Source organism: Canis aureus, chromosome 31 (genome assembly GCF_053574225.1).
Source record: "Canis aureus isolate CA01 chromosome 31, VMU_Caureus_v.1.0, whole genome shotgun sequence".
NCBI lineage: Eukaryota > Metazoa > Chordata > Mammalia > Carnivora > Canidae > Canis > Canis aureus.
In genome coordinates, this window is record NC_135641.1 from 13,384,877 (window position 1) to 13,409,373 (window position 24,497).

At 37.1% G+C, this 24,497-nt stretch overlaps 2 long non-coding RNA genes across 5 annotated transcripts in view; one reads left to right on the forward strand and one right to left on the reverse strand.

Moving 5' to 3' along the window:
- LOC144302366 (uncharacterized) overlaps positions 1 to 24,497 on the forward strand; it is a 32,334-nt gene that overhangs the window by 709 nt on the left and 7,128 nt on the right. Inside the window, exons 2-4 of one of the 4 annotated variants that reach the window (XR_013369221.1) lie at positions 10,676 to 10,774; positions 12,030 to 12,071; positions 12,788 to 12,936. This is a non-coding gene — a long non-coding RNA (uncharacterized LOC144302366). The remainder of the gene's footprint in view (positions 1 to 10,675; positions 10,775 to 12,029; positions 12,072 to 12,787; positions 12,937 to 24,497) is intronic. The other 3 variants (XR_013369218.1, XR_013369220.1, XR_013369219.1) reach the window with 3 other exon arrangements.
- On the reverse strand, positions 181 to 20,458 carry LOC144302368 (uncharacterized). The gene is made up of 2 exons (XR_013369223.1): positions 20,294 to 20,458; positions 181 to 622 (listed from the first exon to the last, which is right to left on the reverse strand). It is a non-coding gene; the product is annotated as an uncharacterized LOC144302368 (long non-coding RNA).

The following is a 24,497-nucleotide window of genomic DNA, read 5'->3' on the forward strand; positions in this document are numbered from 1 at the left end:
TGTATAAAGACGGCAGTGCTCTTTCCTCCTCTGTCACCTCTCCGGAGGAAGCACAAACCCAGGCGGGAGGCTAGTCACCAACATTTCCAGTTTACGTCAAAATGAAAGATAAAATGGACCCGTGCTTCCTAGAATATATTTAAATATTAACCATAAACTCAAGAAACTCACAGCTTGGGCTTTCCGTTTTCTCGCCATTTAATTCATGCATTATTTCACTTTAACTACAGCCAATAAATCCTTTATGGGAAATTCCTCCTAATATGACTACGGAGGAACGGTCAAAAATTAACATCTCTTCATGCTTGGAAAAGTGACTTGATGAAGGAAAAGCACACACTCATTACAGAAATATAATTTTTCCTCAAAGATCTGAGGCCCCTAGGTGACACTGTTTTGCATCTTAACATAAAATATGTAATGCAGAACCTTCTGGTATTAACAGATAGCGCCAGAGTACTCTGCCCTGGGCAGTTTGCAAAGATGCGAGATAGTCATGCCTTGAGGTACGAAAAGAAAATATTTCTTCCATAAATGCGGGATCCCGATCATCAATGAGCAGATATTCCGGAAGGCGCTGTCAATATGAAATGTCATCTAGGGGCAAAGATGCTTTCCTGATCTTAAAAAAAAAAAAAAAAAAAAAAAAAATGAGAGAGAGAGAGAGACAATCAGTATATGCGTCTATGTTCATGTAGTTACATATTCAAAACTGTATGAGAATGATAGAAGAAGCTTTGGGGAAGAGTCTTCAAAAAAATAAATGCAATTTTCCAGAGAACAACTGGAAGGACCATGTCATTACTTGGAGATCTTTTACTAAGAATTGTCTTCCAGGAACGTAGGCTCTGTTTCTGCTCCCTCCCAATTTATTCACGTCCTTAAATGCACTTCTAGTGAGGAAAAAAAAAAAAAGTTAGGAGAAGTACACTCCTGTCTGTGAAAAGCTTCTTCCTTTTTACACCTATGTTCTAGAAGGAGCATTTCAATTGACGGTAATGTGACTTTTAGCCCACAGTCTCATTTCTTCATTCTGTCAGGAGCTGGGATCTCCCTCTTCAGGTAGACTCTCTAAAGGCCCCCTGAGCTACGACGAATTTGAAAGCATTTTCTCGGGAAAGCTTTTTCTCATTCTCTTTTCTCAGTCTTTCACAGTGAGAATTTATTTCAGAAGGTGGCTTTGTACTCTTTGTATACAGATCTAGACAGAAGTGGATATAGATATAGATGGGACAGATACGGATGCAGGTACAGGATCTCAGGGCTCAATGCTCTTCGTGTCACCTTCTGATTTGCATGCCTGCCTCTTGTCTCGCTGGTCCCCTAGGGCGAGAAGTATTCTTGTGCTTTTTTGTGCATCACTGACTACCCTTGTCAGGTGCTTTAAAAAATAAATTATCAGAAATTTTTGAAAAAAAAAAATCTTCACCTTTGTCCTTGGAGCTGAAAGTATTACTTGAACATTCTTTCTGAGGATAGCGCAAATTATAGTAACATGTGCCATCTTAAATCAACGGTATCTTCATGATCTTGACATTCATAATTCTGCAAGTCAAGCCCAGATTGAAAACAATACCCTCCTTTAATTACATAAAAGCTTTTGAATTCATATTGCAGGAAAGAGCCCAGAATATCTAAAAGTGTGCTAGAAAAGTGAACTTGGCAAAGATAAAATAATTATTTACAAGGATGTGACTAAATTCCTGAAAAATTTTTAAGCTTTATTTAAAAGAATACTGGAAAAATAACCATCCACAGAATTTCTCATAGTTTTGTGCCATAAAGATTTTCTTTGGACTATAATTCACATGCAAAAGCTAAGATACAAATTACTTTTTTTTTTCAGAGCAACATTAAACACTGCAAAATTTTTAATTTGGCAAAGATGCAGAAAATTAAGGTATATGGTAATGTTCACATTTTAAATTAGTGGAAAAAACAGAATGTTCACCAAATAGCATTAAGAAAACTAGTTGCCATCTAAAAATAAATTAACCTGACCTCAAAAAATTTAAAATAGTTGAAATTGTGCAGCATGTGTTCTTTGACTACAAGGAATCAATCTAAATCAAGATCAGGCATCTGGACAATCCTCCCCATCCAAATTTGGAAAATAAACATCACACTTCTAAATAACCTATGATACAAGGAAGCAATCACATGAAAATTTGAAATATATTTTTAAAAAAGGTACAACTAAAATACATCATATAAAAACTTGTGGGATCTTGGGTACCAGTGACTGAGTCTCTTAAGCATGTGACTCTTGATCTGAGCTCCGGTCTTGATCTCAGGGTCATGAGTTCAAGCCCTGCTTTGGGCTCCATGCTAGGTTTGGAGCCTACTTTAAAAAAAAAATGTGGGATGTAGATAAAGAAGTTCTTTGAGGGACGTTTATAGCACTAAAGGTTAAATTAAAAAAAATGTTACAAATCATTTGATAAAACTTCCACATTTAGAAATTAGAGAGGAGGAAAAGTTAAATGTAAATGAATCATAAAAAGGAAAATAAAAAAATATAACAGCAGAAATCAGTGGAATTAAAAACAGAAGGGAAAAAAAACCCAGCAAAATCAATGGAATCAAAGCAGGTTAATTTTAAAAGATCAGTGAAATTGATAAAACTTTAGCCAGACTGATCAGAAATAAAAGAGAGAGGAAACAATTTACTAATAACAAAAATAAAAGAATCCTAGAGTTCTGCAGATGTTAAAGGGAATAACTAAGTGATATTACTAAAGATATACAAAAACATGTCATAGGTTAAATTAGATTTGTTGAATGATATAAACTGCAAAAGCTCATTCCGGAAGAAATAAATACCTGAATACTGTAATATCTATTAAGGAAATTAAATTTTTAGTTAAAAATATTGCCCCAATCACGAAAACAAAAGCAGACTCTGGGCTCAGGTGTCTTTACTGGCAATTGTATCACGTGGTTGTGGAAGAAATATAGTTCACCCTTGAACAACATGGATTTGAACTATGTGAGTCCACTTATATACAGATTTTTTTTATAAATACAAGACAGTTTTGTAAATGTACTTTTTCTTCTTTACAATTTTCTGAGTAACATTTCCTTTTCTCCAGCTTACTTTATTGTAATAATACATGCAATATGCAAAATATATGTTACTCCACTGCTTATATTATCAAAAAGGCTTTTTAGTCAACCATAGGGTATTGATAGGTAAGTTTTTAGGAAGTCAAAAATTATACATGGATTTTCAACTGTTCAGAGGTGGATGCCCCAAACTTTTGTGTTAAGAGTCAACTATAATATACCTGTTCTATATAACCACTTCCCAATTTACTTATTTCCCAATTTACTTATTAGTCCAGTCGTATACTGATATTGAAATTAGACAAAGATATTTCAAGGAAAGGAAAATATAGATTAGTAGACCTAATGAATACAGTCAAAAAAGTATTTAACAGAACATAAGCAAATCAAATCCTGGATAATAAATCATGATCAAGTAGAGCTTATCTCAGTGACGCAAGGCTAGTTCAACCTTCATAAAATGATCCATGTCAATTAGTCAACATATCATACATACACATTTATATCATATATCAATATGAGGAGAAAAAAACACGTCATCATCTTCATAGGTGCAGAAAAAGCATTAGTGAATTCCAATAGCCATTCCTGAGAAAAACTTCCTTAACCTGAGAAGTCCCACCTACAGAGAACCACAGCTAATATCCTACTTAGTGGTGAAAGACTTGCTCCTAAGACTGACATGAATAAGCAAGGATGTTCCTTATCACCATTCCTAGTCAATATCTATATTAGTTCTCTATTGCTATCGCAACAAATTACCAAAAACTTAGTGGCTTAACACAACCTGCATTTATTATTTTACATATCAGTGAGTCAGAAATCTGACACAGATCTACTAAGTTAAAATCAAGGTGTCAGTGGGGCTTCATTCCTTCCCAGACACCATAGGAAATGATCCATTTCCTAAGCAGGAAGCTGTTGGTAGAAATCAGTTTCTTGAGATGTAGGACTGAGATCAAGGTCTACACTCTTAATCACATTTGCAAAGTCCATTTTTCTACTTAATGTAACTAATTCACAAATTTTGGAATTTAGGCTGTGGATATCTTTTTTTTTTTTTTTTTGGTCTTTTTGGTGGGGGGTGAACATTATTCTGCCTACCACAATATCACAGCAGAAGAACTGTCAAGTACAATATGACAAGAAAAGAAAAGAGTGATATTACAGGAGTTTGAAGGAAATAACTGAAATAATCGTTATTCATGGACTCTATTATTGCCCATGTGAAAAATCCCAAAGAACTTAAAAAACACTCTGAGTATAATGTCTTAGTTCAGCAATGTTGTTATACAGAAAGTCAATATGCAAAAATCAATGGTATTTTTATATGGTAGAAATGAAAATTAAATATTGAAAATTTTAAAAGAAACACAATTTGTGATAAGAACAAAAAGATATTTAAATACTTAGGGATAGATCTACTGAAAATTTGTTTGAAATTTTACAATAAAAATTAGAGACTTTGAAGAAAGAAATCAAAGAAGGACTAAATTTTAAAAACTAGCGTTCGTAAGTGGAAAGTCCTAATTCATTTTCACCTAATGGACTTATGGATTCAAAGTAATCCTAACCCAAATCTCTGCAGTGATTTGTTGAAATAAACAGTTGCTTTAAAATTTATATGGAAATACAGTGTATCCACCATTGCAATCTCCAAAAGTATAAAATACAATGAAACAGAATTTTTCTTTAAAAAAGAGAGTTTCCAGATGCCACAAATGCCAAAGGCTTTTTCATCCTTTGCTACAGAGAGAGACAGCTTCCTGCATCTATGTCTGTCTTAAGAATTTTTTTTCCTGAAACAAAGACAATTTGAATCTGTTTTTCAAGGCTACATGTTTGGTCCAGGAAAATTTCACCTAAAGAAGGAGATCTATCATGTCAAAATTACTGTCTATAGCACATGAAAACTAAGAGACCTTCCCTCATAAGCTCCATAGAAGGAAACTTAGCAGATGAATAACTTCAGCCAATCCAGCAGTGGACATGGAAACTAAACCCACGAGATTAGCTATATACCTGAAATGTATGGAATAGAACCACAAATGGATGAAGGTGACCACCAAAATGAAAGTGTGATGTTTCGCTAAGTAGGACCAACAACTAGCATAGATCACAGAAGAGAAAGGATAAGATAATTTTGTACTAATGTCTTTTTAAGTGAAACATTAAGAAAAGCAAAGATATTTAATGGAATAATTATAACACCAAGAAAGGTAACATTGACTAATACTGATGCTAATAGAAGATAGGGAAGATGATAGAAAGATGCTATCTTTATCACTGCTTACAGGAAGGGACTGATGGATGCCGCCTAAGTAATTGAAGGATGAAGGTACCGTATGAAGTTATAATTACAAAGATAACCACTAAAACAAACAAAATTAACAGCCTTCATAAATATTAGAAAATCTATTCATAAAAAAGCACAAAGGAAATTGTACACAAATTAAAGACTTTAAAAAAAATCTACAAACAGGAGCACTTTGGTGGCTCAGTGGTTGAACGTTTGCCTTCAACTCAGGTCATGATCCCAGGATCCTGAGATCAAATCCCGCATCGGGCTCCCCACAGGGAAACTGCTTCTCCCTCTGCCTGTGTCTCTGCCTCTCTCTCTGTGTCTCTCATGAATACATAAATAAAATCTTTTAAAAAATTCTCTAAACATAGAAAATACACAAGATCATATGGCAAAACTAAAATGAAACATATTTCTTATTTCAATAAATGCCAATAAACAGTTTTAAATTCAGTTAATTTACAAAGTAAAGCCCACATTTATGCTGTTTAGTGGAAAATACTTAAAACAATGTGACTTTAGAATAATAAAAAATGAAAACCAAAGGGCTGGCAAAGTCATGCCAGGAAAAGGGTGCAAAAGCAGGGGACAGGATTGTAGTATCAGACAAAAAGAGCAGTAGGTGAGATCTTTGAACAAGACAAAAAAAAAAAATACAGAGAAACCATAATACAAAGATGAACTGTTGACAAGCGAAATGCAGCAGCCATGAACATGCACACAGGAAGCAGCACAGTCTCTGTATTAATGGGGCAGAAAGTACAGCTGCAAGAAGAAATAGAAGAAACTGTGGACATTTCAGCGTATTCTTTTTGTCCACAACAGACCAAATTTAAAGTAGGAGTATACAAAAATCGAAGACCATAATTAACAAAGGAGATCTTCCTTTTCTAGAACAAATACTGCATCCTATACGTGGAGAAAATATCCTTCTTTATACACGATCATGGAATGTTCACTAAAATTGTGCAGAAACTAGGGCACAGAGGAAAGAGCAGAACTTGCAATTCTTCATGTGTTTCACTTTTGAACAAAGGTAGAAACATTTTATCAATTAGGAAATGGACATCTGTTCTTGATTTATTAATTTTTCTAAAATTATGAACGCTTGTTGAATGTTTCCAAATGCCTGTCAGCATCTATGGAGATGAGCATATTTTTTTCCTTAGATCTTTTAATATTATGGATTGAATTAATAGATTTCCTAAAATTCAACCACCACTATATCTGGAATCAGGTTCACCTAATTATATTAAATAGTTATGTTTATAAATTGCTCTTTGATTATATTTGCTCATTTTTCACTTAGGATTTTACACTAGTATGTAGAAGTGAGATTTCTGATAATACCTTTTTGTGTGAAATTATTCATTTAACTATCATTATGTTCGTGATTACCAACATCATTTAAAAATATGTGGGAGGGGGGCACCTGGGAGGCTCAGTGATTGAGCATCTGCCTTTGTCTCAGGGGATGATCCTGGGGTCCTGGGATCGAGTCCTGCCTGCATCAGGCTCCCACAGGGAAACTGCCTCTCCTTCTGCCTATGTCTCTGCTTCTCCCTGTGTCTCTCATGAATAAATAAATAAAATCTTTAAAAAAAAATGTGTGGGAGGCACTAGCCAATGTGATTGAATAAAAAAAAAAAACAAGTAGAGATGGAATAATCGGAAAAGATGAGATAATTCTTTCACTATACAATGACGCATTATGTGAAAAAACTAACAGAAATACAGAATCACTGAAATACTGAAATACTGCTGGAAACAATAGCACAATTCAGAAATTATACAATGTAGAAAATTAAGTAACATCCACCAATAACATCTATGATGGAAAAGTCCTCATTAAAAATAACAAACCCCCCAAAAAGTGGAGAAAAGTCAAGAGGAAAGAGGCAGTATCTACCTGGAGCAAACTTCGCAATATTATCAACGAACAGGAATAGAACTGAACGTAGGAAAAGACGTACCGAGTTCTTGAACAAGAATAGTCAAAACTAAAAGTATATCAAATGCTTACAATTTAATTTACAAATTTCACATAAAGCCAATACAAATATGCCAACAGATACTTTGGGATTAATAAGACCAGATGATTTCAAAGCTCATGTGGAAAGATAAGATTCAGAAATAGCAAGAGAGAAAAAGCAGTGGTAGGTGGTTAACACTACCAGATCTTAAAACACATGATAAAATCTCCATTATGAAAATAGTGCGGTGCTGGCACATAACAAGATAGACCAAAGAAAATAAACTGAAATGCACTGGGACTGTGGAATATTATTTTTGTGGCAATTAAAATATGAGGGCTAAAGATTGATAAAGATGGACTTTTCCATAAGTGGCGCTGGGACAACTAAGTTGACTTAGGAAAATATTAATGTTGGATCTGTTCTGTACACCATACCCCAGAATGCATTCCAGTGGTTCAGAGATTTAATTATAAAGTATAAACTATTAAAGCACTAGAAAAATGGCCAGATTCTTTAATAATCTTAGAGAGAGGAAGTCTCAAATAAAAATCAAGGAGCCAAAAAAGAAAAGATTGTTGACTGTAAAAATAATAATTTTATATATAAACCAAAAAAAGAAAGAAAAAATAAAAACAGTCTGAGAGAAGATGTAAAACTATAAAGACTTTCTTGCAGTACATATCACAAACCCAATATTACTCTCCCAAATACAGAGTTCCTCAAGTTGATGAGAAAAACACCAACAACCTCATAGAAAAACAGACAAAACACATAGCGAGAGGTTTCACAGGAAAGAAAATAAAAAATAAGGAAAGATATTTTACTTCACTCACACTGAAGGAAATTCACATTAAAATGATACTAAGTTCTGTCTACCATATAACAAACACCTGAAAGTTTGATAATACACTTTTTGTTGAAGTAGTAAGGAAGGAAGCATTCTATAAAGAGTGAAAATTATAGTACCACCTTTCTAGAGGGTGATTGGCATCACCCATCAGAATTACAAATACCCTTATATTTTGACCCAGCAGTACTAGCTTTGGGAATTTATCCTCGCATGACAGTCAAAACATGTTTGTATATAGTTATTTATCACAACATGACTTCTAAAAACAAAATTGAACCAGTATAAATATTCACTTGTAAGGTACAGATTAATTAAATCACTATCTACATAAGCCAATATGTACATACAAGAAAATACTCTAGAGCAAAATAAAGAAAAAGAACACGATACATGGAAATGTATTATAGATTGAAAGATTTAATTTTGTTTATTTTTATTTTTTAAAAATATTTTACTTATGTATTTATGAGAGACACACAGAGAGAGGCAGAGAATAGGCAGAGGGAGAAGCAGGCTCCCTGTAGGGAACCCAATGTGGGACTCAATCCCAGGACCCCAGGATCAGGCCCTGAGCCAAAGGCAGATGCTCAACTGCCGAGCCACCCAGGTGTCTCAGATTTAATTTTGTTTAAATGTCCATATTACCTAAATTAATCTACAGATTCAACACAATCTCTGACAAAATCCCAATTGCATTTTTTAAAAAGAAATAGAAAGAGTGGCACCTGGGTGGCTCAGTCAGTTAAGCATCTGACTCTGGATTTCAGCTCAACTCTTGATCTCAGGGTTGTGAGGTTGAGCCCCATATGGGGCTCCACACTCATCAGGGCATCTGCTTGAGATTCTCTCTACCCTTCTCCCTTCCCCCACTCCCTATAAATAAATAAATAAATAAATAAATAAATACATACATACATACATACATACATACATACATACATAAAATCTTAAAAAGAAAGAAACATGTTAAAAATCCATATGCAATATCAAGGGACACTAAATAACCCAAACATCCAAAACAATCTTGCAAAAGAACAACAAATCTGGATCCCTCATACTTCCTTATTTCCAAACAAGTTACAAGCCTACAGTCATCAAAATAGGGTGATGCTGGAATGGAGAGCAACATGCAAGCCATGGAACAGAACAGAACAGAAATTAATCCTCATGGACATGGTTAATTAATCTTCAACAAAGGTGTCAAGACCATGTAGTGGAGCAAGATAAGTTTCCTTAACAGATAACGTGGGAAAACTGTATAGTCATGTGCAAAAGAGTAAAGTTGTACCTTTAACGTTGTACACAAAAAATAACCAAAAATAGACAAAAGACTTTTTTTTGTAGGGGGAGGGGCAGATGGAGAGGGAGAGAGAGAGAATCTTAAGCAGGCTTCACTTCCAGTGGGTACTTAACTGATTGAGTCACCCAGAAGCCTCACAGGTGCAAGATTTAAACAGGAGACCCAAAACTATGAAACCCCTAGAAGAAAACAGGGGAAGTCTTCATGACATTGGATTTGGCAGTGATTTCTTGGATATGACACCAAAGCATAGGCAACAAATACAAGACTAGACAGATAGAACTACAAACTTGAAAAATTTCTGCACATTAAAAAAAGTAATAAAAAAGGAAATAATCAACAGAGTGAAAAAGCAATCTACAGAATGGGAGAAGAATTTGCAAATAATATATTTGATAAGGAATTGCCATTTAGAATATATAAAGAAGACTTACATTACAGCTCAACAACCACAAAAATACCCCAAATAACCTGATCTAAAAAATCAACAAAGAAAACATTATGGAGTTTTCTCCAGAAAAGGGGGGAAAAAAGAAATAGAATTACCATATAATCCAGCAACCCTTATAGGTGTATATCCAAAAGGATTAAAAACAGAGTTCAAGAGGGTCATTTGCACATCCATGTTCATTGTAGCATTATTCACAATAGTCAAGAAACGGGAGCAACCCGAAGATGGGTGAACAGGTGTATGGGTAAAGAATAGTGGTATTTATATATACAATAGAACATTAGTCAGCTTTAATAAAGAAGGAAATTCTATCACATGCTACAACATGGATGAGCCTTGAGGACATTATGCTAAGTACAACCAAGTCCATCCCAAATGGACGACACTCTTTGATTTGACTCTTCTGTGTTATGTCATATAGTGGAAGTCCTAGAAATACCAAGTAGAATGGTGGTTACCAGAAGCTGAGGGAAAGGGGCAAATGAAGAGCTGTTTCATGGGTACAGAGTTCCAGTTTTGCAAGATGAAAAAGTTCTTGAGATCTGTTGCAGTACAAAGCATACTGAACTGAACGCTAAAAAGTGGTGAAGATAGCTTAAAAAAAGAAAGAAAAAGCTTTCACGTTTCTTGAGGATTTATTAAGTAAAAAAAAGATGACCAATATTGTACATTGTATTCTTCCCTTTCCGTAAAAATATGGACATTAAGAACATTTGTTTGCTTTGGCCAGAGTGTGCAGAGGAATCTTGAAAGTTTACTCAGGAAACTAAACTGTTGACCTGTAAGATCCACAGGGTGCATGGCTGAGAACGGAAAGATGGAAGATAATGTAAGAGAGAAACATTTACACAGTCTAAGTGTTCATTTTTATTCATTTATAAGCCATAAGAATATAATTCATTTTAAAAATTGTATTAAAAATTAGAATCTTTTTTAAGGCATGGAATCCTTAGCTTGGAAGTCCCGGTTAAAGGAAAGCATTACTTAGAAAAATAAGTGTTCAGTAAGTCGGATATTGGGGTTTGGAATTTTAGGTGGGTTTTAGTTATCAATTATGGCATATTCCAGAAATAAGGCGACAGGAGGGCATGACTGACTGGGCTGCAGTTAATGACCACTGAGCGTGATGAGATAATGAGAGCCTAGGCTGTTGGCTCGGTCTTCAGGGATGTCCAAGTCTTCAGGAGGCTGGTGGTAGTAAAGAGAGAAAACCAGAGGCTGGACCCTTCACTGAGAGGAGTGTCCAGGAGGCCACAGTAAGGGCACAGCACAGTGAATCTGAGACACTCACCACATAGAGGAAGGTGTTTCCAAAGGGACTGAAGAGAAATGGTTCAGAAATGATCCCCAGGCTACAACAAAGAACAAGAAGCCTCTTCCTTCAATGTCCTGTTTCCTCATCTGTAAAATTGGGTTGTTGAGAGGATGAAATGTGCTCACAGATGCAAAATGTTAAGAACAGGGCTGGGCATGTAGAAGGTGTTCCACATAGCATGTGAGAGAACCAAACAGCACCCTCCTGAGAGAGCTGCAGGGTTCACATGTCTTCTGGAGTTGGCAAGTGTCTGAGCATGATGGGGCAGGCAAACGAAAAGTTGAGCATAGAAGGGATTCTTAGCCTAGTAGGAGCTTTGAAAGTGGGAAGGGGAGTCCCTAGTGGGGCCAGTAGGAGATAGAGACCCTGATGATGAGGGGAGAGGGCCTGGTGCTGAACTGATAGTAAGATGGAGGTGTGGTACATGATGGGGCTGATGTTGAGGGCCTTTGGGAAAGAGTGATGGTCACTATAGCACTTACAATGGGCCAGCCCTATCTTTGGGTGCTTGGAGTGCCTTGGGCAGAGGACTGGTGGTGGGTGGCTGACTTCGAGGCCCTGGAGGACAGAGGGTGGTGACGTATCCTTGCGGGCTGCTATGGGTCAGATCTAGTGTGCCGGGGCCACCATGCCTGTCCCTCTGAGCTGACAGATGGTGGACTTCATTTGCTTTTTGGGAGGAATGTGACCATGAAAGAGGATTTCTTTTCTTGTCACTCTGGAAGTACCATATTTTGCTCAGTTTTTTCTTGTTTCCCTGTGAGTATAGAAACGATGATGCTTCAGGTGGAGCAGCAAGTCTCTTCACAGTGTAAGTGATGGGGCCTTCTGACGTCCACACAGCTTATTTTAATGAAGAAGGAAAGAAGATAGCTCTCCCCAACATTACAAACAAGCAATTTATATATTAGGAAAGGATTTTTGTTGCTATTTCCAATGTGAGCTACATTTGTGATAAAAACTGTATAATTATTTTGTACCATAGCAGACATTGAAAGATACATAATTTATTTTTCAATGTGTCCTTATCTGCTGACATACTGTGCTTCCTCTGTAAGGGATAAACATTCTATTCTTTTGCCAACATGCTGCACGTAGTACCTGCAATGTCACCACAAACTTACTTCTAGGAGACATGCCATAAGCACGAATGGACACTTTACTTGTAATCAACACACAATTTTTAAGCCACAGTAAATTCTGAATTTTATTGAGATGTATACATTTAATTTATTCATTAGTGCTTGTATATACACAATTGAATTCTCTCCAACCCATTGTAGTTTTATGGTAGATGACAAAGTACATGGTTCAAGCATTATTAATTAAATTCAGTAATGTTTACGAGATATTTATTTCCAAAGCACTAAAAATTCCATCTGCAAATAATCCCTTTAGAGCACAGTAGAGGGAAGTTTGGAGGAAATGCAGTGCCATCCATTAATTTTAGAGCATGTGTCTTTATGGAACCTGAGTGGTCGATTATTGTCTCCTTTAACAATCTTTTTTTTTCTTTTTTTCTATAAGAGACAGAAAGAACTAGTTTCATCTGAGGCAACATGTCCAACCACTACGAGGTGATAGAAATATAAAGCTTATCTACATGTACATTTTTCAAAGTACAATGTCAGTGAGTCAATATCATGAACAATTCCTCCATCGCTTCAGCTTCTTTCGTAAGTACAGTGGCTGATTTTTAAGAGTCCCATAAAGTTCAATGAGTGCTTGCATAACATTGCCTAAATTGAATTATCTTTATCTTTGCATCAGTGAATAAAGCAGAGATTAGCTCCGGGCTAAAGGTTGCCCAAGAATGAATCAAGTGGCCCAGTGTCTGATGCTACATGTCCTAGCTCTAGGAGTTAACGCTTGTCCTCAGTAGGACTTGTATGCTGCGTAACAGAATGTGAAGCACTGACCACATTTTCCAAGGGTTGCAAAGACAAACCCATTGACATAGACACCAAACATCTAATTTCGACCTTCTCTTCACGATGTTCAATATCAAGTTTGCGTTTCTGCTCTGGTGATTTTGAGCAGCTTTCCAGGCTCTGAACTAAATGACCATCTATGCATATGCTAGTGCTGTTAATGCAGAATGGAAGCCCTCAGTGCGTGGCCAGTGGCTGAGTAAGCATCCCCAGGACTGCATCTAGCCAGACTGCATCACCGCACTGCATCATTGGTGGCTAAAGGGCATGTCAGTAAGTGCTCTCATAGTGGATGCTCGGTTGTTTACATTTTCCTCCTCCAAGAAAGTCTCCTCCTGGTAATGCCTTGTCTGGTAGCAAAGGTGTTCTCACTGACATGATGTGAGAGAAAAAGCTCTTGGTTGACACAAGGAAATCCTGTTAGTGATGGCCTTGGAGAGAAGTGCAGATGGCAAAGCAGGAGGCGGGTCAATCAGATAATGTTGCAAGAACAGTTCAATTAGCAGGTAATACAGGTTCTGAGTAATCAAGATAATAAATCTTAGGCTGCATCTTATGTTCTAGGGTTCTCCTTAATTTTTTTTTCTGTTACATTTTTGGCATGGGGGTGGCAAATTGAAATAATTATGTAGATTAGAACCAAAACGTCACCTAAAAAACAGATTCTTGGGGGCTGGCATTAACATTTCACGGCTAATACTCTTTTCATAAATCTTGGCATTCCTGTTAAATTATTCATACGGTGTTCTATGAGAACATATGACAATTTTTTGAAATGTATTCTTCACAGCATCTTGCAATCAGCCAGAATGCCACTCCATGGGTTATTTTTCTGAATCTTGCCATCTGAATGTTCTGAATAAATTTCACTTTATTCAATAAGTTTCACTGTTGTTTCCAAGCATTTCTTTTATGATTTCTACAGCGTCACTTCTATTGTATTACCCTTCCATTTTATTTCTTTCCCATCGTCTTGATTTCCCTTTATATCTGCCGTGTGCTTCACTTTACCACTTTTGCAATCTATCATTTCAGCTTTGAAAAAAGAGATTTCCTATTATCTGATCTTCTCTAGATGTACTTAACTTTGTGACACTCGTATTTCTCTGAGTGACCTTTGTGATATAATTCTTTGGTGCTACATCTTGAAAGTGCCTTCTGACAGATTTAGCGGGTGCCCTTTTAATTCCCAGAGTGGAACCGCCTTGCCTGCCTAGAATATACTTTCTGCCAGTCCCATATTGTCTTCACTTCTTCAGTCCGAGACAGTTCAATAATAACTCTTGCATGTGCCACTCCCTTGCTTCCTCTCACATTTTTCTTTTTGGAATTGTCAGTTGACTTTTTCATAGTTATTTGCCTAAAGAAATCTAAAGTCAGTGTAATGGAAACATATAGACATTCTCACGGAGCCCCTCTCTGGGGTGGGTGGATTGATGGATACCTTGCAAACCACCATTTTCAAACCTGTGGTTTCAGGGTCACATCCTCCTCCGTGTATATGTGGTTCCTCTCTCTCACTCCCAAAGTCCTGCCTGGAACTAGTATGAAGGGTCTTCAGTTGATTGTGGACCATCCTGTTATTCTGCTAAGGTTGTCCCAAGTCAGAATCTATTCTTCAAGGTGATGACAACCCTGCCCTGCCGTACTGGGTGATCTAAGGGTGAACCGCCTCCATCCTTGGTTAGTGGATTAAAAACCTCTGTATAGCAAAACCAAGTCTGAGAGAATGACGGAATCCCATCAAGAGCTGCCTCCACACCCCCACTTCCTGTAACTAATATTGTCTCCTTCTAATAATTTCATACTCTAGGCTGTGATGTTCACGTTTTCAATAAATTAGAATAAATTGTTTGCTTAATAAATAAGAAATCATGAAGTCCCTAGTATTATTGTTAAGAAAGTCACATTCAAATGAGCTCCTTGCCTTTAACAAAAGGGATTCTGTTTTGAACTTCATTCCACAGGATACTTGGTTTTTCTTTCAAGTAGTTATATAACACTGGCATGTCTGGCAGCTTTTAACGGGAAGAAGTAATGAAATGGGTGAGGCAGGCATGTCTGCTGGTGCATATTGGGAGGATTGTGGAGAGCTTACAGAGATCTTCCTCCACAACCAGAAAGAACTCCTGAGCAGGATCCTAATGCTAGCCTGGAGGGTGAAAGAATTAGGTGTTTGATTATGTTAATCCTATTGAGATGATATGAAGAGTTTGTTATTCGAATGGAATAAATGAATAAATTTCTTCCAGCTCTGAAAATGGGTATAAACAAAGTGACTTTTCTGTGTTGACCTTGGGGAGGATGCAAGCAGCTCTTCTGGCAGCCTGGATTCAGACTCCTCTTAGTTCACTGAGCTTCCATGCTTGTCCTACTCACCACCGTGGCTGCACCTGGAACCTCAACTAGTAGAGTCCTAGCTGTCGGATAACTCAACTTCTCCACCGTGTCAATTTTCATGCCCCCCACACCTGGCGCCATCATCACCATGGCCACTGGAAATTGCTTTAAGCTTTCAAGAAGCTCAAACATTGATTCCTGACCATGTTGTTGTCTCTCCTATAACTCCATTTCAATTAGCATACTTTTCCTACTCTCTTTGCCTCTATTAATATTCATTTTATACCTAGTCCCTCTAGTGTTCCCAATATCTGGTCACAGAGCCAATGAAATGACCTTTCAACTCCTCACTGATGCGGGGTCAGCCATTATCACAATGCCTCCCATCAGAGCCTGGAATTCTCTCCTCATCCTTCAAACATTGCCTTTCTGATCCTCAAGGCTCTTGCTTGCTTCCTCTCTCATACCTCCACTTGCAGACATCATGGCAGTGTTTTAAATTAGGCTCACTAGAGATTCATAAATGTGATTCATGTAAACTGAGTCTTTGTGGAGGAGGCAATTCCTGATCTTTATTATCAAAGATGATGGAGAATATCCAGGTGAAAGTGAAGAATGTAGAGGGGGACACAGACGAGAGGACATCCAGTCCGATGGAGCGGCAGCTCATGAGAACATCCCATCAGCAACCCAGGTATGAAGATCATGTAAACAGTTAGTTGGCACAACATGGTTCAGAAGCCAGCAATGAGAGTGCTGTGGATGACTCCAAGAGTGTTGATTGGGTTTGCCAGGCCAGGTGATGATTCAATGTACAGAGAGAAACAGAACAACAAGGATAAAATGTGGGCGGAAAGATGATGAGTTTAATCTGACAGAGTAAAGCTGAGAAAAACACGGGTTGTGCTTGTCGGACTCTCCAGAGGTATGTTGGCATAGATCTATCAGGATCTTAAGAGAGAAAAAGGCACTGAAAAAATAGATCTGAGACTGCTGAAGCATGCATTTACGTAGACTTTAGTTTCAAGTTGCATAAGCCATTTTTTTAAAACTATGTGAGAATGGAAACTGGACCACAGGGCAGGAGGGACAGGAAAATAATGGGTCCTGTGGAAGACACTAGCGCTAAAACTAGAGACTCCTCAGGCACCCAGACACTCTCATTCTGCTTCTCTGTCCACTGGGCAGGGTGTGGTCACCCATAAGCCCTGCATCCAGTTCTAGCCCAACAGGCTGTAGGAGGGGAATGGAGTCATAGAGTATGAGTAACCTGCCCCCGGGCCATCCTTATTAGTGAGAAAGTGTTTCTCAGAGAAAGGACAGAGGCTCCTGGGTTGGGCCGACCTCCACAAAGGCATTATTACCACACAATGGAGAGGAACCCACTGACCTTGAAAAGGGATCCAAGAATGAAGCTGGGCCCAATGGCAACACACCGAGAAGCTCCATGACTTCTTCCTCTGTATAAGTCTTTTCCCTCTGAGAAAAATGGGATTCTCGTTTGTCCACCCACTAAATTGGGCCTCATTCTTTAGCCATCAACTTAAAATCTTCCTTCAGGAAGAGTCTCTTTGTTCCTCTTAGCCAAAGTGATCCTGGATTTTTCTGTATCCTGAGCACAATTTTCTCAGTGTGTGCATTATATCATTCCTTTGTGTCAATGCACCTGCTCTACATGCTCCATTTCTTATGTGAAAGGTTTTATTCATCTTTTTACCTTATCTTTCTTCTCAGCCACTAGACCAGCACACAGGCTCCTGCACTAGAGTGTAAGCCTCTTGACAAGAATACTTTTTGGCATATTGTTTAGCCCTAGCCGTTATAAAAGCACAGGCCAGAATAGGCAGTCAATAAATATTCTCTGAAAGAGTGAGTGAGACTGCAGTCCCTACTGTGTTACCAATACCTCTGGAGGGCTCTGAATTTATGCTAAGTTAATTATAGAATGGCAGTTGTAGAAAGAAGAAAAATCTATTGTTTCTTGAAGATGATTTTAAATTTCCCTGAAAACTAGGGTTCTTTTACTTTATTTTTCTCCCTGGGTGCTAGATGGTGGCATATATAATTAATTCTTCCTTGAAATGTCAGCTCATAAGAGTAGATCTAGGACATAGCATACCAACTAAAATATGAAGTTGCTTTTTAAGTAAAACACACACACATACAAATATGCAGAAAGAGAGAGAGATTGGTCTGCTAAATATGTATTGAGTGCCTCTCATTTCCAGGAACCTACTATTGCTGTGTCCATAATTTAAACCAATCTACACCTACTGTGGGAGACACCTTTGTTGCCATAATATAGACCTGAGGCAGGAATGGAGCAGCACAGGCTGCCTCATTCTGGAGGGTTAAGAGAAGCCCCAGAGGGGAGTGATAAGAAAGCAGCGGGACAATCTGCCCAGTGGACCAAGAAACAGGATTCTAGTCAGAGAAAAAAAGCACATACAAAGGCATGCAGATGTGAACCTGTTTGGGTGGCACATAAGAACAAGGCTGTCCTCAGAAACACGTAATGTAAAAACATCAGCCCCTGACCCTGAGTTCAGGCTCCTGGGTCCTTTGGAGCGTCTTCTTATCTACACTGTGATTTGATGCCTCTTGGAAGGTCTCTTGACATCAAATATAAAGAAATAGAAACTTTTGTTTTCCACAATTACAAAGAATAGGAAATATGATCTCAAAAAACTCGGAAAAGTAATACTTAGATGTGTATTTACATCAAATCTTTTTATCTCCCAGTAGAGTTTACCATGAACTGTGTTCCACAAATCAGGTAGACAGCAGTAAACAGGACAGACAGGGTTCCTGCCCTCATAAAAATCAAGGCTCACACAGAAAAGCAGCCCAGACACAGTGTCATCAGGGAAGAGGAATGCAGAGCCATGTGAACTACTTTTAATTGCTGCCATAACAATTTATTATGAATTTAGCAGTGTAATACAATACAAATACACTATCTCATGGTTTTGTACATCAAAGGGACTCTGACACAGGTTTAACTGGGCCCAAATCAAACTGTCAGTATGGCCAGGTTCCTTTTCTGAAGCTCTAGAGGAGAATCTGTTTTCTCACCTTGTCCAGCTTCCAAAGGCTGCTCGTGTTCCTTGGCTTGTGGCTCCCCCACACCTTCAAGCCAGCAACAGCAAGGTGAGAACACATGCCATCTCCTCTTCTCCTACCTCTTCCTCTGCTTTCAGACCCTTGTGATTGCGCTGTGCCCACCTGGATAATCCAAGACAATCTGCATATTTTAAACTCAGCTGGCCAGCAACATGAATTCCATCTACAACACAATTCCTATTTTTAAATTAGCATAAAATATTCACAGATTTCGGGCGCTGGGATGCGGATATTGTTGGGAGTCATTATTCTTCCTTTTGCCAGAGTGATAGAAAAGAAGGTCTGGCAGTCTGGCGTCTAAGAGACATAGAAAAGGTGATTCTGCCAAAGGAATCTTACACAAAGTGGTGGAGGAGAGGGAAGGAAGGAATTTCCTGACAGAGTCTCCACTGTCTGGCCTTATCTACAAGATCTTAAGAGGAGGTGGAGAGCACGATTTCCAAAAACAGGGAAAGTGGTAGAATGGGACTCAGTGGGAACAATCATGTGTTGAGGTACACCAGGATGACTTACTCAGGATACAGAACTAATTTAAGGGTTTGGCACCTTACTTGGGGGGTAATGAGAAGTTATTGGTGAATATTAAATAGATAGGAATACAATGAAAATGGTGTTTTTGAGATGATTGCTCAGAATTAACATGAAAACAGAGGGGGTGCATTGGGGTGTAGAGAATAACAGGGAACAGAGAGAACAAAATCTGGTGATAAAGGCAAGAGGCAGATGTTTTATCGATGGCACAATACAAGCAAGCTATGCAGAGAGTTAGACTGACTTGCCTCTGATAATGTGGTGTCACCAAGTGCATCATTCACGTTAATGTTAAAATGAGGAAATGAGGAAAAGAGTCCATTTTGACCAGATAGATCTGGATTTGGTTTGGGGGCAGATAGCATCTCAAGAGCATACCATCTTTTCTCCTCCCTGCATGTCCCACTTCAGTGGAAAGGTTGTCACTTCCTTGAAAACTACTTTCAAAATCTGTGGGCTATTTTTTTTCTTTCTAAGATTTATTTATGAGCGAGCAAAGAGAGAGAGAGAAATAGAGAGAATGCAGTAAGGAGGGGCAGCAGGAAAGGGAGAGAGAGAGAATCTCCAGCAGACTCCCCACTGAGTGCTGAGCCCCATTTGGGGCTTGATCCTATGACCCCCTTGGTTGTGACGTGAGTCAAAATCAAGAGTCATGCTTAACTGACTGAGCCACCCAGGTGCCCCCAAGATCTGTAATTTATGAACATGGTCACATTCGACCCGTGATGGCCTGTGAGCATGTGTTGGCTTATTCGTTGGACTCTGTTTCACCAGTGCATGGACCACAGCAGGGTTAATGTGTATCATTTGATAGCCAAAACATACTCTGGTTCTAAGGGATGACGTGTGATTTATTATATCACATATCTTTGAGATGAGGAGAGACCATAATTGAAAGGCAGCTTTCACTATAGAAAAATAATGAAAACTCAAAGTTTTTGAAGAAAAGAGCAGTATGAATACAAATCTATGCTAAAAATCCTGAAGCACAACAAATATGGGAAATTATGGGGCTTTGAAAGACATAAAGATAAACAAATAAAGAAAATGTCCTTGACATAACGGTTAGCAGATTTATATAGACTTTAGCATATTTACAGAATCTTACATGGGTCACTGAAACTGCATTATGCAAGTAGACTTAAGCAGACTCTGGAATAGGATCCTGAATGCAGAGATGTAATAACCGTTAAGAAGCACCGCGTATGTTTCAGGCTACAGCTGAGTCAGAGCTTCCGGGGTTTAAGAAGCTTGGGTGTAATAATAGTCAGTGTCCCAGAGGGATGGAAGTCTAGGTGTTCCACATTCCAAACTGGACCTCAAGACATGTCTCATATTTTCAAAGAGACAGTATGTTCTCCTTTCAAATCTACTTACACTCAGGGGTTGAGATGTGATGATAGGCCTGTGTGTCTGGGGAAAGGTGAGTGATGCTCAGGAAAAGCGAAAAGCCCTGCCACAAATGAAATTTAAGATTGAAGAAGACACAACTTTAGAATCTTATAGTTTAAATCTGACATTTAGGTCTATGATTCATTAGGAATTATTTTGTGTCTATGCTGCAAACTATTCACGATGGTTTTGCTAGTGGTTTTGTGTATATATATATATATTTTGTACTTTTGTACATGGATACCCACTCATTCCCACACCATTTGTTGAAAAGAAAGAAATGATGCCTCTTCCTTGGTTTGCCTTTGTACCTTTGTCAGAGCTCAATCCACATTAGGTGTGAACCTACTTCTGTTCCATTGATCTGCTTTTTAGATCGATACCTTACCGTCTTGATGATTACAGCTTTATAATAAATTAACAGAAAGTGATATCAATCCTTCAAGTTTGTTCAATCTCCAAATTGTTTGGGGGCATATTTTGAGGCAAGAGAACTATTCTAGTAGAATCTATACTAACATGACCTCTCTCATGCATGATATTCATATGTTTTGTCTATACAATTTATATGAATCTTCTCAAGACCAGCCTTTGATTTCAATGATTTTCTTCTTTATTGTTCTGGTGTTCATTCCATTTTCATCTTCTGTTCACTATCATTTACTTTTCTGTTACATAATTGTTTTTCCCTTCTTTTCCTTTTTTTTTTTTAATTGGAAAAGCTGAAGCCATTGATATGAGATTTTTATTCTTTTCTAGTATGGAAATTTGTTGCTCTAAGTCTTATTCTTTTTTCTACTGTGCATAGCCTAAGCTACCTCCCACAAATTAGGATATATTTCATTTTCTTTCCTGTTTAAGCAAAAATTCTTTCTATTATCTTAATTTGTGATGTATTCTTTGATACATGGGTATTTTAGAAGCAAGTTATCTCAATTCCCAAATATTTGTGATTTTCTAGAGATCTTTGTGTTATTGATTTCTAATTGAACCCATTGTGTATGAATCAAATTATTTTATATTTATTGAGACATGTTATATGAACCAAAATATATTCTGTTTTGCTAAATATTTTCTATTCATTGGAAAATAATTTGTATTCTCCATTTGCTGGGTAGGGTGCTCTAGATATGTCACTCAAGTAAAATTAAGTGGTAGTATTGTTTAAATATTCTGTGTCCATATTGATTTTCTCTCCACTTGGCTTATCAATTATTAAGAGAAGGGTATTAAAATCTTTAAATGTAATTATTGATTTTCCTATTTCTCCTTATAGTTCTATCATTTTTTGCTTCATATATTTTGAAGCACTGTTATTAGGATGATAAAACTTAAAGATTGTTAGTTCTTCTGAATAAATAGACTCCTTTGTGATTATGGAATGGCTTTCTTTATACATGGTAATATGATTTTTTCTGATACTTTGTTTTCTTTGGAAAGTGTCAGCATGACATACATTTTCCATCTTTTTTTTAAAACTAATTTGTGTCAAAAAAATAAACTAATTTGTGTCTTGACATCTAAGTTTGCTTATTACAGACAGAGTATAGTTTGGTATTTCTCTCTCAGTGTTTTTAAATTTGATCATCTCTGCCTCTTAATTTGGGTGTTTGAATCATTTATACTTAAAGTAATTTTTGATATTATCAGGCTTGAGTATATAATCATGCTATTTGCTTTCTAACTGCCCCCTCTATTCTTTATTCCTTTTACCATTTTTTTTGCTTCATTTAAAATAATTATTTCTCATTTTTCACTTTATTCTCTTTTTTGCTTACTAGCTATAATTTTTTTGCTAAGTTAGTGGTTGTGTTAGGATCGGCAGTATACATTTTTATTCTTATGTTATTTTTTATTTTTCTTTAAGGATTTTTTTTTTATTTATCTGAGAGAGGTAGCACAAGTTGGGCGGAGGGGCAGAGGGAGAGGGAGAAGCAGACTCCTTGCTGAGCACGGAGCCCCCCACGTGGGGCTCTATCCCAGGACCCTGAGATCATGACCTGAGCCACAGGTAGATACTTAACTGACTAAGCCACCAGGTGCCCCTACTTATGTTATTGTTTAAACTGAAGTATAGTTGACATGCAGTAGCACATATTTGGGAGTTACCACAGTCCCATTTTAAGTGAAATTGTACCATTTCATCCACAGAATAAGAATCTCATAATCATAAACTTTCAATTCTTATCATCTCTCAAATGTTGTGCTATTATTGCCTTACATTTGAAGTTTGCTTATAAACACTGTGATACAGTGTTATCTTTATACAAATCACAAATTGATTTTGAAAGAAAGAAAGAAAGAAAGAAAGAAAGAAAAGAAAAGAAAAGAAAAGAAAGAAAGAAGAAAATCTACCCATGTGCTTTTTATTTCCAGTGCTTTTGATTCTATTGTGTATAATCCCATTTTAGGGGGTATCATTTTCCTTCTGTCTCAAAGACTTCTGTTAACATTGTTCTTAGTGCAGATCTACTGGTGATAAATTATTTCAGTTTTTGAATGTATCAAAAGCCTTTATTTCACTAGTGATTTTGAAAGATATTTTCTTTGGATATTCTAGGTTGACAGTTCATTTTTTCTTTCAGTAGTTTAAAGATTTGTAATTGTTTCTTTTCTTTTTTTGTTTCTTTGAATTTTGTTTTCAAGAAGGAACGTGTAATCATTCTTATCTCTGTTCCTCTGTACATAATGTGTCTTTTTTCTTAGCTTATAAGATTTTTTTTATTTGAGTAATATGATTATGATGTGACATGGCATGGGTTTTTTTCCTTTTTCATGTTTCTTATCCTTGAAATTTGTTGATTTTCTTGAATCTACTACTTGGTAATGTTAATGGAACTTGAAAACATTCTGCCATTATTTCTTCAAAGATTTTCATTTTTCCTCCTCTAGTCTCAGAGCATCTAAGTGCATATATATTGATTCATTTCCAGTTGCCCCACAGACCGCTGATATTTTATTAATTTTATTAAATTATTTTTTCTATCTGTTTTTCATGTAATGTCATTTCTTTTGCTATGTCTTCAAGATTGCAAATGTTTTCTTCTGCAATGTCTAAACCGAAATTAAGCCCTTTCAATGAAATTTTAATTTTATAAATAGAATTTTCAGCTCTCAAAGTTCAATTTGTATCTTCTTCATCCTTTCTATGTCTCTACTTAACTTTTGAACATACAGAGTACAATTTAAGAACTTTTTAAGTGTCCTTATCTGTTAATTCTGACATCTGTGTAATTTTTGGTTGAATGGCTTTTTTCTTCAACATGAGTCATGTTTTTCTGCTTCTTTGTATGTCTGATAGTGTTTAATTGGATCATGGACATGGTGAGTTTTACATTTCTGATTGTTGGACATTTTTGTATTATTATAAATATAGTGACATTTTGTTCTTCGGCATAGTTATACTATTTGAAAGCAGTTTGTTCCTCTCAGGTCCTGCTTTTAGTTTGTTAGGTGTAATGGGAGCACTATTCAGTCTGTGGCTAGTTATTCCTCCCTAGTCAGATAAGACCCTCCTGAACATACAGCTCAATGCTCATGTATCGTGAGTTCTGGTCTGTTTGGTCAAATAGGCACCCTCCGTGACCTGGATGAGTGCCCAGGACTGTTGCCTTTCATCCTTTCTGATGGTTCTTTCTCAGCTTTGGGAGTTTCTTCACATGTAATTTTGATCAGAGTTGAGCTAAATTCTTTGAAGAATCTTATGAAACTCCCCAGAAGATCATCTCTATTCAGCTCTGTCTTCTTTGGTGCCCTGTTCTGTAATAATCTAGCCACCATTATCTCCCTGGATGCTCAGTTGCATCTGTTTGTTGAGCAAGAGGAGTCCACTAGGACCCACCAGGATTGCCTCCCTGCATTATTGTTTTGAGCCTCTCTCAAGGCTATAAGCTTTAGGATGACTATAAGCCATCACAGGG